Source organism: Saccoglossus kowalevskii, chromosome 15, assembly GCF_978046115.1.
Source record: "Saccoglossus kowalevskii chromosome 15, keSacKowa6.1, whole genome shotgun sequence".
Classification (NCBI taxonomy): domain Eukaryota; kingdom Metazoa; phylum Hemichordata; class Enteropneusta; family Harrimaniidae; genus Saccoglossus; species Saccoglossus kowalevskii.
Window position 1 is genome coordinate 29,086,533 of NC_140655.1, and position 12,720 is coordinate 29,099,252.

The 12,720-nt window shown below is 31.6% G+C and overlaps 1 long non-coding RNA gene across 1 annotated transcript; it reads left to right on the plus strand.

Annotated features, from left to right (window-relative positions):
• The first annotated feature begins 3,664 nt into the window (after window positions 1-3,664).
• Window positions 3,665-5,938, plus strand: LOC144343949 (uncharacterized). Its single transcript, XR_014931727.1, has 4 exons — window positions 3,665-3,721; window positions 4,315-4,361; window positions 4,515-4,585; window positions 5,796-5,938. It is a non-coding gene; the product is annotated as an uncharacterized LOC144343949 (long non-coding RNA).
• The last annotated feature ends 6,782 nt before the right edge of the window (window positions 5,939-12,720 follow it).

Here is a 12,720-nt window from a genome sequence, read left to right on the forward strand (position 1 = left end):
CAATTGCTGCACACACATGCTTGTAGTAAGGTGAGTGTAAAAAATATGTGAAATAGTACTTTCAACTACCGGTAGGCATTTATAATGATTGTACACTGGTAGTTGGTTAAACAGGAAATCAGTTACTTAATCCCAATATATGTTGATTTTTATATGATATCTGATTTATAGTTACATTTGTTTGGCGTTTATATATCCTGTATATTATTGCAACATTTTCTAATATTTATAATGTATTATTTGTATATGTTCACTTGTAAAAATGTCATGAAATGTACATTTTTCAGGATGGAAGTTCTGACTATATTGGTATTGCTTCGACTTTCCTAATACCAGCAGTTATAAAGGGGACAGCTGCAGCAAAGTACAAGTCTTACATCACAAAGGTAATTACGTAATCAAAGTCAAATTTACATGACACAATTTACTTTTTAATCTAATTGTGTATCAACAGGTTGAAAGCTAATAATATTTATACTATTTTTTGTGTATTATATTGTATGTACATACTTTCAAATCTAAATAATGCTGTATTCTGTAAAACATCACTGTGTATTATGCATATTGTACAGTATATGTGTTTGTGAACATAATGGAAAATCGTTGATGCCAACTTTGCATATTTCATTATAATTAACAGCCTCAATCTCGAAAGAAATTGTGATTGATTGTAACAATATATCATTCCTCTAAAAGTGGACCCCAGATGAAATCCGTATTGAATTTTTTGCAGGCATCCTTGACACTGAAATTACAAAAAGTATGCTTAAATCTTGAACCTTAGCTGAGAAATTATTTAGCAAATTGCTCCAAAAATAATAACTGCAACTTCAAACAGATCCAAATAGTGAAAAATCATACATTGGTCTTAAAACGTATTCAGTGCACGCAGTTGGGTACAATAGGTTTTGTTAAGGTAACAAATGCTGAATCCTTGTCCAGTCAAGTTTGTGTTAATTCATCCACAGTCCAATGTTTTAAAATGGAATTCAGCTGTTTATTCTGTAGTCAAAGTTTTACATTGCTAGTCTGAAATTATTAAAAAGTGTTTTAAAACTAGACTGGTTCCATGCCCATTGTGCCAAGGGCTGTGTTTTCGCCATCATCTTGCCAGCGATTCGTAACAGTAGATCTAAGAGGTTGTCATTTGATAAACAGAGTGATTTGTGTTTTAAGTAGCTCTATAGATAAGATGAATGAATTTCAGGAAAAATTAACCTGTTTATAATATGAATATACATTAATTTCCTTGGATCGGTCATCTGATTACCTGTTAGCTCAATAGGCTGTATGTCCAATGAGCTATTGAGATGGTGCTGTGTCCGGCGTCTGTTGGAAAATTTAACCAAATGTTTCTTCTGCTTTTACCTTACAGAGTTTATCTCTCTGGAATCTGAAACTGTTGTATGTACCTATACATATTCCTTCTGCAAGTCATTGGGTATTGGCTGTAAGCATGACTTATCATTGAAATTGTTGTCATTGGGTTTTTGCTGTAAACTGATACTATCTATATACTTGTGAACATAAATTAACATATTGTCAATGTAATTTATTGAGTATTGTGTTAAGTTTGCCATGCAAAATCAACTTCACACCAATGATTTACTTAGGAATTTATTAGAACCTATAATCGTATTTGCACTATTAGACATGTATATGCTTATGTAAATGGCAGAGGTGATTTTATTGTTAAAAATAAGATATTTTAACATTACAGTACACAATTAATGCAATATTTGGTTTAGATGCACTTTTGTTAGTAATAACCATGTAATAGAGCAAATATGGTAATACATGTACTATATTATTGAATTGCAGAAAATTGATGTAGAAAAGCAAGTCGTTGATATTTACAACTCCCTCTCATCAGAGTATTCTTATGTGGAAGATTCACTTAGGTGAGTTAATTAACATATTGGAACATTTTTAACTGCCATTGTGCTCAGCACAAAAACTGGAGCTAATGTCATAGCAGTGTCTTTCTGTGTGTACATCTGTGTGTACGATCTTATTCCACTGATCAGATTAGATTAACCAATGATTAGATTTGAATGAAACTGTACAGTAAGATACTATATGATTGTTGCCAGATCCAATTAGTTTTTGTTAACAGTTTGTGTGTATATTAATATAAGGGTTAACTAGTTTCTAAATTGGGATTTAATCTTTCCTGATATCAAAAACCAGTTGTCATTTCGAATCTTATTCTCTTCAAAATCAGATTTATGCATATTAATCAGTTTAATTACTTTGTTTATTGGCAATTATACTTTCATGAATATGTCAAGAACCACCATTTGGATTTGAATAAAACTTGACAGTAATTTAGACACACTTGAACAATTCACATGTCTGATTACTTTGAGTAACAAATTGTTATTATTATTAGTTTGATACAAAAATATTTCACTGATATCTCACAAATCAAACTCAACAATTATGAACTATTGCACTCACTGTTGATTAGGCTTTGACAATTCACCTTATAAATACTGGATAATAGAAATCCTGCACCTAAAGTATTATTTTAATCGCGGACTGCAGTACCGTACTATCAGAGCTTGAACCTCGTGATTTTGAGGGCATTCATTTTCAAGTCTTTGAATTCTGATTTTAAATATCATATGACACCAAAAATATCAGTTTTGGAATCTAGGCCAGCGGAGTTCAAGACCTGTTTTTATGTTCAGTCAGTAGACAATCTCAATGAACAGTTCTTGCAGTTCCTGCAATGGGACCTCAACCTCGAGCTGCAAGTCTAGAGTTCAATGTGTTTGTGAGCAATGTGAAATGTATTTGAGTTTTCTTGTTCACATTTGTATTCACTACTTTGTGTTATTTAACACACACTACAATTTATCCTTTTTCAGAAAATACATATCAGGAGATTCTCAAAGTTCAGATACGATCATGACACGTGAAAAGTCCAAATGGAAATACCATTATGTTAAGGTACACAATTGTAGGAACTAAGTGTAATTTTCAGATGTTTTGGTCATATAACTGCAAACATTCAACAATAATAACCACAATTTTTTTTTCTGTTTTGTGTAAAAAAAAATCAAAAATGTTTAGTTTAATAGTGTTAATATATTATAATATGATAATAGTAACCATGAATTTGACTCATTACATTGTTAGCTGTAATTACTTATTTCTTTATCATTTGATTTATTTAGGGATTACCATGCCAAAATAATGACAGTGACTGTGGTGTGTTTGTTTTGAAGGTACCGGTATGTTAAGCTGTATGTTCACCAAATATTCAATTTCAGTGTATAGTGTTGCTAAGAATTGAATGTGTTATTAAAAATGATATGTTTAACTAGAAAATAGTTTTCATTAACTTCTATTACCTGAACACATCAGTCTGAATTTACATATCTACATTTCTGTATTTATATGTATAAAGCATCAAAGTTCAAATATATTTTGCCAAATACTGCATGAATACAATTTTAGAGATTCATCATTACTCTGTTATACTTTTTTGTGTAGTATTTGAAATGCTGTTTGCTTGGTGAAGACATAGACTTTCAGGTGAGAAATAACATATCTGAGTTGTAGTATTCAGCTTTTTATGTAACTTTGATATTTGTTGATGTAACACTCATTGAACAACAAAATGATTTGATAAAAAATGATGGATTCTGTGTTTATTCTTGTAGGCTGAATCGTCTTCATTGAGACAAGAACTGAAAAATGATTTGCTGCAGTGGTGAGTATATATTATTATTATTATTATTATTATTATTATTATTATTATTCAAATATAAAAGTAAAGGCTAACTATATTTTTAAGTTTACACCAATTTGGTACTTCACATTTTTTTAAAGTTGATATTAACTATCCTTAAAATAATGTATGGCAATATACTCATATACTTAAAAACAAAAATGATATACTTACCTTGTTAAATTTATATACTTACCTTGTAAATGAATAAATAAAAACATTGTAAAAATATGTTTACATTAAAGACACATAGTTAAAATTATCCATAGTATGAGAAGTTTCATAATTTGTAATTTAATAATTGTAATTGTTAGTACGTCTTTGCTTTTTGTTGAGAAATGTCTGAAAGAACGTTCTGTGGAAAAAAATTATACTTTCATTTTTACCTGGTTTTGTTACATATTTGTGTGTGTTTAGTCCAAATGTATTAACCAAATGTTTGTAAAAACAAAATTGGTTTCTCCATGTACATGCTTCATACATAAGTGTTCACCCCTTTTCATAGATTGCAGACATGTTGTCAAAACGTAATTGACAGTTTCCTATCAAAGCTTTTGTTCATTTTTTTTATTCAGGAAAATAGAACCTGAAGAAACAGTCCATGAAAAGATTCTTATACCAGGTTAATATTTCACATGTGTTAAAATTATGGGTACATTCAATCGCAATATTTCTAAAACAACTTACTTTCTCGTTGTGTGTGGTGTTCGATGTCTACCTTTTTACATACATGTACACAACAACAAATATTTCAAATAGATTGCTTACATTTCAGAGTCGGACAGTTTGAAAGATGTCTCAGATGAAGATCAAAGTGAGAAAATAAATGCAATCACAAATGACGAGGTACAGTTATAGTTACGATATATAATTGCAGTGTTTTGTATATTAGCGGATGAGTGTGCCTGTTGTCTAATTCTTGTGACATTTGTATGAATTTGATAATGAAATGTATTCATCATTAAGTCACATTCATTTATTAGTCTTTTCGAATACATTTCGATGTGTTCCACTCCATCCTCACCTATATCTGAGACATTTTGTCCATTCACATTCAACCTGAAACATACATGTTGCACACCAATCTGTTTCAAGATCAGATTCAATATACCCAACTAATGGTCATTTAATAATATAAAATCATTGATTTATTATGCATTCCCCTACCTACCTTTTTTCTCTAGTAATGAAAGTCCTTGACTTGATCTCTCAGAAACAAAAACACTGCGTCTCCTTATTTTAGGTGTCCTAGCCCTGGGTTGCTTGAATGAGGTTCTACGGGTCAAAGTTCACAACTCCCTGACCCATGATGCATAGCGAACCATATTGGAAATCAGTTGTTTTTGTTTCTCAATGACCTTGGACCTGATTTCTGTAGCTCTCGCTTAGGAAAACTGGCGGTCTGTTTTATTGAAAAAATATTTCGGTCTCTCTACTGTAAGTCTGCTCACTCGTACCTTGGGTGATTCTATGGGTACTTGTGGTTTTAATTTAGTTTGGTTTGAAGTTGTACATGATAATAAGGTGGAAGATTTTTATTGTTCATTTTATGTGATTTATGGTTTTCTTTCGCGTGCCAACGCGGCGTTCATTGTTGCGACCGGTATTTAGTCAGTAGTCTGATGTGCCTTTGTTATTATTATTACTGGTACCTGTGTTTATCATGCTTTTGTGGCATGGAGAGTGGTGATTAGTAGTGGGCGTTGCCATGTTGCATTTTGACCACCAGTATATTATGCATTTTCATTCACGTTTTACACATGTATATCATACAAGTTGGAATACAAGTTTCCTTTCTATTCTCCTATAAAAGATGGTTAACTGGCAGCCATTATATTTTTGAAAATGCTGTATTGTTTGTGATCAGATCAAAGTTGGCTTTTATTAATATTTCAAGCGCATGCAGCTACATTTTTCTCCAAATAAAATGAATTTTAACTGTATTCCAATCAAATAAAACGCATGTAAAATAATACTCAGTCTGCTTGGTATTTGTCTCCTATGCATGGGATTCTTTTCTCAGCTTTCCTTGATTAATTTTTGTTTATCCACACAGTATGTAGACATATTGTCACACACGAATAAAGTCATTCAGTGTAATTATAGTAGGTGTGATGATCACCTAGACAGACATAAAGTGTTTCTAAAGAATTATCAGAAACTTTACGGTGGGAGAAGAGCCCTTATCAAATATGGATATGGCATGACTCATATATCCATTCAGGTGGGTTGAGAGAAAAGTTGTTTGTGCCTATTGAGGCAGTGTATTTCTCATTTGAGCCATTTTTACTCTGCTACTTATATTAGTTATTGCTAAAATCTGTGCATATCCATTTTTCATTTTTTACAAATTTCTTCAGAATCTTTCATTTATTCTCTTTTTTCTGAACTCGTTTGACAGAAAATGCACTGAAATTTGTTGAACATGTATCTGCGACCTGTGTGTCAAATTAATTTTCTTCAAAATTAAAAACTATTACAATCAAATCAGTTATTCCTTAGTTGTAATGTAGTCTACCGGAGAGAAATAATTGGCAAATAATTTTGTCTTTGAGTCAAACCTGATATTTTGGACTATTTCTTTGTTTCATATTTGCTATGCAGGTACCTTGGGCGGTATCGATCTTTATTCGGTAGAGCTATTTTAACAAGGTTATGTGTTTTACACAGAAATTGAAAGTATATTCATATATGCATATATTGCAGGCCTATGAGGAAGTTCAAGAGCGTCTAATGAAAGAGCACCTAGTGAAAAAGAGACTGGGCAAAAGGTATGTGTATGTAAATTGTGCTATATTCATATAAACATGTAGAGTGTTCGTTTGAAAAACTTTTGATTTTGATTTCAGCATATTTGATGCAAGCACTTCTATGGTATGCACTACAGAAAAAACAGTATTCATGGTGAAAGAAGCTAAAAAGTCTCCTATCCAGTATGTAAACCTTGTTAATTACAAATATTATATCATATTTGATTTTTACAGGTTACCCTAACATGTTTAATCAATTTTTATAAACATTTCTCTTTTCAGTTTTGCTGTAAGGTTCATTGCAGATGTCTTGGTGAAAGAGGTCATTGCACTGTAAGTGAAGAAACAAAAAAACATATCTCTAAAAGATGCAGATAAATTATGTGAAGAGACAGAAAAATGTGCTTATTAGTTGACAACATGATTGTGTAACTTGCTTTGGTGTATACAGTATATTTATGCATTATTAGGCCAAAGGAAATCTGTGTTTCCAGTAAACTAGCTAGGGATTTTATTTTTTCCAAACCTTTTTGCAGCCATAAAGGATCTATTTTATGCATAAAGATGCATTTGCTTGTAATGAAAATAACTGTTATGATCAACATTTCTATAGCCATCCTCTTACTGATGATGGCAGCCCAAATTGGGTCATTTGATTAAAAGTAAAATATTTAGTCCCTGTTCAAATTAGATCAATGCAGTTATTTTCAGAACCCAATTTCAAAATAGCTTCCTTGTCATCAAAAGTCATCTTTTAGGTTATTATTACCCTACCCAAAAAATATGCAAATTAGCTAAATCCAGTTATTTCCTTTGATCTCAGCAACCATTGAGCTGATTTCGTTGGTATTTGGTAGGATTACACCTTGACACGAGTAGATGTGCTTCTGACAGTAATAACCAAACTCTCCAAAAATTATGCAAATTAGATCAATGCAGTTATTTGCTGCTATCTCTACCACCACCGTGTCGATTTTATTCATATTTGGTATGATAACACCTTGGCACGAGTAGATGTGCTTTTGGCAATAATGACCACATCCTCCCAAAAATATGCAAATTAGATCAATGCAATTATTTGCTCTTATCCCAGCAACCATTGGGCCAATTTAGTTTATATGTGGTAGGATCACACCTTGAAATGAGTAGATGTGCTTTTAGCAATAATGACCACGCTCCTCAAATTACATGTACTTGCTCTGAAAACATAGCTTCTCCAATTGTTTAACAATTGTAGAAGCTATGTTTTCAGCATTTATTATGGTATCCCTGATATATATGGAAGTACTGGAATAATTACAATATTATTTAGTGTGTAAAGAGTGTGTTGAGTATAATCTTGCATTATAAGTCATTTGAACCAATTTGGTAATAATAGTTATACAAATAAGATGTGTAACGCCATAGGGGCTGCATTTAACGCCATAGGGGTTTGCTTGCATTTATTATGGTATCCCTGATATATATGGAAGTACTGGAATAATTACAATATTATTTAGTGTGTAGAGAGTGTGTTGAGTATAATCTTGCATTATAAGTCATTTGAACCAATTTGGTAATAATAGTTATACAAATAAGATGTGTAACGCCATAGGGGTTTGCTTGCATTTATTATGGTATCCCTGATATATATGGAAGTACTGGAATAATTACAATATTATTTAGTGTGTAAAGAGTGTGTTGAGTATAATCTTGCATTATAAGTCATTTGAACCAATTTGGTAATAATAGTTATACAAATAAGATGTGTAACGCCACAGGGGCTGCATTTAACGCCATAGGGGTTTGCTTGCATTTATTATGGTATCCCTGATATATATGGAAGTACTGGAATAATTACAAAATTATTTAGTGTGTAAAGAGTGTGTTGAGTATAATCTTGCATTATAAGTCATTTGAACCAATCTGGTAATAATAGTTATACAAATAAGATGTGTAACGCCATAGGGGCTGCATTTAACGCCATAGGGGTTTGATAGCATTTATTATGGTATCCCTGATATATATGGAAGTACTGGAATAATTACAATAATATTTTGTGTGTAAAGAGTGTGTTAAGTATAATCTTGCATTATAAGTCATTTGAACCAAACTGGTAATAATAGTTATACAAATAAGATGTGTAACGCCATAGGGGTTTGCTTGCATTTATTATGGTATCCCTGATATATATGGAAGTACTGGAATAATTACAATATTATTTAGTGTGTAAAGAGTGTGTTGAGTATAATCTTGCATTATAAGTCATTTGAACCAATCTGGTAATAATAGTTATACAAATAAGATGTGTAACGCCATAGGGGCTGCATTTAACTCCATAGGGGTTTGCTTGCATTTATTATGATATCCCTGATATATATGGAAGTACTGGAATAATTACAATATTATTTAGTGTGTAAAGAGTGTGTCGAGTATAATCTTGCATTATAATTCATTTGAACCAAACTGGTAATAATATTAATACAAATAAGATGTGTAACGCCATAGGGGCTGCATTTAACGCCATAGGGGTTTGCTTGCATTTATTATGGTATCCCTGATATATATGGAAGTACTTGAATAATTACAATATTATTTAGTGTGTAAAGAGTGTTTTGAGTATAATCTTGCATTATAAGTCATTTGAACCAATCTGGTAATAATAGTTATACAAATAAGATGTGTAACGCCATAGGGGTTTGCTTGCATTTATTATGGTATCCCTGATATATATGGAAGTACTGGAATAATTACAATATTATTTAGTGTGTAAAGAGTGTGTTGAGTATAATCTTGCATTATAAGTCATTTGAACCATTCTGGTAATAATAGTTATACAAATAAGATGTGTAACGCCATAGGGGCTACATTTAACGCCATAGGGGTTTGCTTGCATTTATTATGGTATCCCTGATATATATGGAAGTACTGGAATAATTACAATATTATTTAGTGTGTAAAGAGTGTGTTGAGTATAATCTTGCATTATAAGTCATTTGAACCATTCTGGTAATAATAGTTATACAAATAAGATGTGTAACGCCATAGGGGCTGCATTTAACGCCATAGGGGTTTGATAGCTTTTATTATTGTATCCCTGATATATATGGAAGTACTGGAATAATTACAATATTATTTAGTGTGTAAAGAGGGTCTTGAGTATAATCTTGCATTATAAGTCATTTGAACCAATTTGGTAATAATAGTTATACAAATAAGATGTGTAACGCCATAGGGGCTGCATTTAACGCCATAGGGGTTTGCTTGCATTTATTATGGTATCCCTGATATATATGGAAGTACTGGAATAATTACAATATTATTTAGTGTGTAAAGAGTGTGTTGAGTATAATCTTGCATTATAAGTCATTTGAACCAATCTGGTAATAATAGTTAAACAAATAAGATGTGTAACGCCATAGGGGCTGCATTTAACGCCATAGGGGTTTGCTAGCATTTGTTATGGTACCCTTGATACATATGGAAGTACTTGAATAATTACAATATTATTTAGTGTGTAAAGAGTGTGTTAAGTATAATCTTGCATTATAAGTCATTTGAACCAATCTGGTAATAATAGTTATACAAATAAGATGTATAACGCCATAGGGGCTGCATTTAACGCCATAGGGGTTTGCTAGCATTTGTTATGGTACCCTTGATACATATGGAAGTACTTGAATAATTACAATATTATTTAGTGAGTAAAGAGTGTGTTAAGTATAATCTTGCATTATAAGTCATTTGAACCAATCTGGTAATAATAGTTATACAAATAAGATGTGTAACGCCATAGGGGCTGCATTTAACGCCATAGGGGTTTGATAGCTTTTATTATGGTACCCTTGATACATATGGAAGTACTTGAATAATTACAATATTATTTAGTGTGTAAAGAGTGTCTTGAGTATAATCTTGCATTATAAGTCATTTGAACCAATCTGGTAATAATAGTTATACAAATAAGATGTGTAACGCCATAGGGGCTGCATTTAACGCCATAGGGGTTTGCTAGCATTTGTTATGGTACCCTTGATACATATGGAAGTACTTGAATAATTACAATATTATTTAGTGAGTAAAGAGTGTGTTAAGTATAATCTTGCATTATAAGTCATTTGAACCAATCTGGTAATAATAGTTATACAAATAAGATGTGTAACGCCATAGGGGCTGCATTTAACGCCATAGGGGTTTGCTTGCATTTATTATGGTATCCCTGATATATATGGAAGTACTGGCATAATTACAATATTATTTAGTGTGTAAAGAGTGTGTTGAGTATAATCTTGCATTATAAGTCATTTGAACCAATTTGGTAATAATAGTTATACAAATAAGATGTGTAACGCCATAGGGGCTGCATTTAACGCCATAGGGGTTTGCTTGCATTTATTATGGTATCCCTGATATATATGGAAGTACTTGAATAATTACAATATTATTTAGTGTTTAAAGAGTGTTTTGAGTATAATCTTGCATTATAAGTCATTTGAACCAATCGGGTAATAATAGTTATACAAATAAGATGTGTAACGCCATAGGGGTTTGCTTGCATTTATTATGGTATCCCTGATATATATGGAAGTACTGGAATAATTACAAAATTATTTAGTGTGTAAAGAGTGTATTGAGTATAATCTTGCATTATAAGTCATTTGAACCAATCTGGTAATAATAGTTATACAAATAAGATGTGTAACGCCATAGGGGTTTGCTTGCATTTATTATGGTATCCCTGATATATATGGAAGTACTGGAATAATTACAATATTATTTAGTGTGTAAAGAGTGTGTTGAGTATAATCTTGCATTATAAGTCATTTGAACCAATCTGGTAATAATAGTTATACAAATAAGATGTGTAACGCCATAGGGGTTTGCTTGCATTTATTATGGTATCCCTGATATATATGGAAGTACTGGAATAATTACAATATTATTTAGTGTGTAAAGAGTGTGTTGAGTATAATCTTGCATTATAAGTCATTTGAACCAATTTGGTAATAATAGTTATACAAATAAGATGTGTAACGCCATAGGGGCTGCATTTAACGCCATAGGGGTTTGCTTGCATTTATTATGATATCCCTGATATATATGGAAGTACTGGAATAATTACAATATTATTTAGTGTGTAAAGAGTGTGTAGAGTATAATCTTGCATTATAAGTCATTTGAACCAATTTGGTAATAATAGTTATACAAATAAGATGTGTAACGCCATAGGGGCTGCATTTAACGCCATAGGGGTTTGCTTGCATTTATTATGGTATCCCTGATATATATGGAAGTACTTGAATAATTACAATATTATTTAGTGTGTAAAGAGTGTTTTGAGTATAATCTTGCATTATAAGTCATTTTAACCAATCTGGTAATAATAGTTATACAAATAAGATGTGTAACGCCATAGGGGTTTGCTTGCATTTATTATGGTATCCCTGATATATATGGAAGTACTGGAATAATTACAAAATTATTTAGTGTGTAAAGAGTGTGTTGAGTATAATCTTGCATTATAAGTCATTTGAACCAATCTGGTAATAATAGTTATACAAATAAGATGTGTAACGCCATAGGGGCTGCATTTAACGCCATAGGGGTTTGCTTGCATTTATTATGGTATCCCTGATATATATGGAAGTACTGGCATAATTACAATATTATTTAGTGTGTAAAGAGTGTGTTGAGTATAATCTTGCATTATAAGTCATTTGAACCAATTTGGTAATAATAGTTATACAAATAAGATGTGTAACGCCATAGGGGCTGCATTTAACGCCATAGGGGTTTGCTTGCATTTATTATGGTATCCCTGATATATATGGAAGTACTTGAATAATTACAATATTATTTAGTGTGTAAAGAGTGTTTTGAGTATAATCTTGCATTATAAGTCATTTGAACCAATCTGGTAATAATAGTTATACAAATAAGATGTGTAACGCCATAGGGGTTTGCTTGCATTTATTATGGTATCCCTGATATATATGCAAGTACTGGAATAATTACAATATTATTTAGTGTGTAAAGAGTGTGTTGAGTATAATCTTGCATTATAAGTCATTTGAACCAAACTGGTAATAATAGTTATACAAATAAGATGTGTAACGCCATAGGGGCTGCATTTAACGCCATAGGGGTTTGCTTGCATTTATTATGGTATCCCTGATATATATGGAAGTACTGGAATAATTACATTATTATTTAGTGTGTAAAGAGTGTGTTGAGTATAATCTTGCATTATAA